At 33.3% G+C, this 4,259-nt stretch overlaps 1 pseudogene; it reads right to left on the bottom strand.

Moving 5' to 3' along the window:
* Positions 1-1,423: 1,423 nt before the first annotated feature.
* On the bottom strand, positions 1,424-3,332 carry LOC105556884 (annotated as a pseudogene).
* Positions 3,333-4,259: the final 927 nt, after the last annotated feature.

The raw sequence follows: 4,259 nt of genomic DNA, 5'->3' as shown, positions 1-4,259 counted from the left end.
GATTTCGCCCATCACGCAGTCGGAATCACTTATAAATTTTCACTTTTTACGTTTTCACTCTTAAAGAAAAGTTACATGATCGATATCCTATCTTTTTTACTGTCGACATAAAATATAATTAAAGTACAATGCAACATAAAATTTGAAAACAATATTATATTTTAATATTTTATATTTTTTAGCTACTAATAGTAGTAAAGAAAATGAAGCAGCTGCAGCTGTACAATTAATGCGCGATAATGTACAAATAAAAGAAGAGAAGTTGAGAATCGCAAAAGAAAAGTTACTTCTTCAAAAAGAAATGTTTCAATACTTCAAAAATATCAATTCAGATTATAAAGAAATTTTTAATAACATCGATATGAATATCGTGCGATTAAGAGAAGAAATAGAAAAATTAATACCCTCATATATTTAAGTAAGTCTTTAATAGATATGAGAAAGAAAATGACAATTTTTTAATGTCATTTAGATACACTAATCGTAATAATACAATACTACCGCATCACAACATATTCCATATGGAATAGTAAAACACAAAGAATCATATAATTACAGTACAAATACCAACAGAAACACGTAACAATATCTAAGTTGTAATAATTTTATACGTGAAAATTTTAAACAACCAATGTTGAATACTCATTCTTGGTTATTTGTATAAAAAAATAATCAAAATTTCGCACTGATCAAATGCAGTAAATTTGAAGAGTTTCCGTCATATACATATATATTAAAGAGATGGATAAAAATTGGCAGTACTATTTTTATAAACATATCTAACATTTTAGAGATTATTTTTTAATATTATTCTTAGATTAGATTGGCAATAGTACTTGTACACAAAAATGTGATATGTTAATTTTTAATATTAATAAGTGTTTTTTTCTTAAATACTACATGTCTTTCAAAGTTTTTATTTTTTAAGTAAAAGCTTATATTAGTATATATACAATAATCTGTATTAAGAGGTTTTTATTTATAATATTATATACAGATTTGCATTTTATTAATGCAGACATTATAATTATAGCCTAGCATGTTTTTATATTTTGAATATTATTATAATTTTAATTTGATGGGAGTGAATTCAAGTATAACACACTTCTAAGATTTAAAACAGTACAAATGTATAATTGTTAAATAAATATAATTACAATATACAATATATTTATCTTTTTTTAATGTATATAAGAATATAATTTTCCTCTCCTATTATTTGAATTAAGTGCACCTGTATACAGCATAGGAAAATACTGATATAAAACTTGTTTTTGTTAATTGCAATAAAAAAAGTTATAAAAGATTATAAATTCACATGCATTCTTTTTTATACTTACAAAATCTATAACATCCATATAAAAAAATTATTAGACGCATAATTATAAGACAATTTTTTTAGTGCAAGGAGGGGAAAAATGCATTACTGCACACCCAGTGCAATGCCCGTAGGCTGGGTAGTGTAAGGCTCTCTATTAGGCATATCCACTAACAATAAGAAATCCCTTTTTGGTGATAAATTTAGTGAAATATATTCTTTCAATTGTCAAAATATGTACGAATTATGCGCTCGCGAACATCATTTCCATTTTCCACGTTTAGTTCATTTATATCTCTCATTGGATTTTCCAGGTCTATTTCATCATAATACAGTTGTGGTAATGGAAGCCACCAATGAACTGCGATATTGTGCAAAACACATGCAGCATTAACTATTCGGGCTGAAATAATTATGTTAATATAATTTATTTATAATCGATATTTATGGTCGGTTCTTCTATTAAGACCGTTTTAAATACAATCTTAAGATGTCATTAACTAATCACAGAGTAATAGCCCCACCAAACAGATTTATTCAATTTATATTCTACCTGCAACTTCTGGAGCATAATGCAAAGCCCTTTCTTTTCTGAGACATCGTCATCTCCCCTTCAAAACACCTATACATCGCTCCACAGAGCACCGAGCCCGGACGTGATGTTGCGTGTATCTGGCGGATGGTGTTCCCTCGGGTTCATGGAGTTTAGGTGTCATCAAATATGGGAGCAACGGATATGCACTGTCACCTAGAAAAATCATACTGTTTAAATATGCTACTTAAAGACATTTTCAAAGCTGAAACAAGTAAAAACAAATTATCAACTAAAAAGTATAGGTACCTAAAAGCCAGGCATCTCTTCGTCCTGCAGCGTACATCTCTTCTAAATGGTTAGATACAAGCGATGCTCTCCAAACCCTTGCGTCATGCATTCTTCCACCATGAGTACTATTAATTGTCAAAATTCTGCCTTCATAATCAGATACCTGTAAATTGAAAAATTTCTTAATAATTACATATTTTAAATATTTTTTAAAGTATAGAATTATCACAATTATATTAATCAAGTTATACGTACAATAAGTACATTCAATGAATGGTATAACTTCCTGTTGATATACAGATGTTCCCTTCCTGCACTTGGTGGAACAATTGCTATATGTGTTCCATCAACAGCTCCGATAACACCAGGAAATTCTGTATGTCTCCAGTAACTGTAAAATAAAAAAAATTGTATTATATTTAAAATAAATGTATTTTAGAAAAATTAATTTATGAATCTTACCTTTCTTTAATACGTTGAACGTCATCTTCAATAGGAAACTTGATCCATCGATCCATTAATACATTTAATGCATTAACGACATTGCGAAGAACCTTGGACACTGTTGGTTGATTCATACAAGTCAAATAGTCTTGACCAACTCGCTTTTGGTATGATCCAGCCGCTATAAAATTTAACGCACATAGTACCTAAAACATAAAATTAGCATAAAAAGTTTACATGATTGAGTTTATTTATAGAGTTTATTACAAGTACGTAACATATAATTCATACTTGTAATTCCACAGGAACTGCATGGCGTCTTTTTGGAACAGGCAGTAGAGGACGCAGTTCTTCAATAAGCATCCAGACCGCTTCTCTGGATAATCTGCTGAAATGTAAAATTTACTTAAAATAGGTTATACTGACTCGTGTGTACATTATTATTTAGAATTGCTCCAAAACAATATGTGAAAAACATTCTAAGAAGTTATAGTATTATTTAATATTATAATTATATAATTTTTTACAATCATATATTTAATATCATATAAAAAATTTTTTTAATTTTTTATATTACAATAGGTTATGTTTTTAAAATAGTTTATTTGTAGTCACTCGCCTATAAATACTTGTAAATTCGTCTTCTGGCATTGAAAATGGATCTGAGGCATCTCGTAGTCTCCTACGGATCCTCAGCATCGTACTTTCCCGATGGCGCATCAAAAACACTGTTAGCATCATCTCCATTTTGCTTTATATTATAACACATCTCACTTTTTCACCATTTCACTTCAAAATTTCGTGTCGAACCCGCTCACGCGAACAATCTCGTATTTTCACGAGGTGAGATCAACCGTAATTGGGTGATTTGCTCACTTTCGTCATTTTCACCCAATCCGAGAACCGTAATAGACCCCCAGGCCTTATGCGACCTTTACACACTTTTTGCCCCCCCTCCCTTCGTCCCTCCCCTTAACCATATCCCTCTCTCTTCCAACGCTCCTTTCTTTTCTTCCTCTATATTCTGCTTCCACCGTCCCAGTCTTTTCCTTCCTTCTTGTATCTCCTTTCTTTCCTGTCTCCTCCTGTCTGCCATTTCTACTGCCCTTCCTTCCTACGCCTCTTTTCTCTCCTTCCTCTTTCCTTCCACCTCCTACTCCTTTCTCCTTCCTACAATCAAAAATTCAAATTACTACCTCTTTTAACCACTGGCTTCTCCTTCCTCCTCCCCCTCTCCCTTTCACCCCCCGCCTATCTCCACTCCTTTCCACCCACCCACTCGACCTCTCCATTCCTGTTGTCTCCTCTCTCCGTCTCACTCTGCTTCCCTCCTCTCTCCTCTTCCTCTCCGCTCTCATCGTCTCCTTCCTCCGTCTTACTCTCCGTTACTTCCTTCCTCTTCCCCTCACTCTTCTCTTCCCCCCCCCCGTCTCTCCATCTTCCATCTCTCCTCCCCTCTCTCTCTCTCCTCCATCCACTCTATCCACCTTTGTCCGCTCCTTCTTCCTTCCATCTTCCTCTTCACCGATCTCTCTCCTTACCCGTCCCCTTCTTTTCTCTTTCTCCTCGACTCTCCTCTTCCTCTTCCTTCTCCTTCGCTTCTTCTTTCTCCTTTTCCCTCTTTCTCCTCTCTTTCTTCTTTTCCTTCTTGTCCTCTTCCTCTCTTGTTACCCC

This window comes from Vollenhovia emeryi, unplaced genomic scaffold (assembly GCF_000949405.1).
Source record: "Vollenhovia emeryi isolate VEMERY1.0 unplaced genomic scaffold, V.emery_V1.0 DF939727.1, whole genome shotgun sequence".
NCBI classification, from domain to species: domain Eukaryota; kingdom Metazoa; phylum Arthropoda; class Insecta; order Hymenoptera; family Formicidae; genus Vollenhovia; species Vollenhovia emeryi.
The sequence above is the reverse complement of the archived record's forward strand: the minus strand, read 5'-3'. Positions and strand labels throughout refer to the sequence as shown.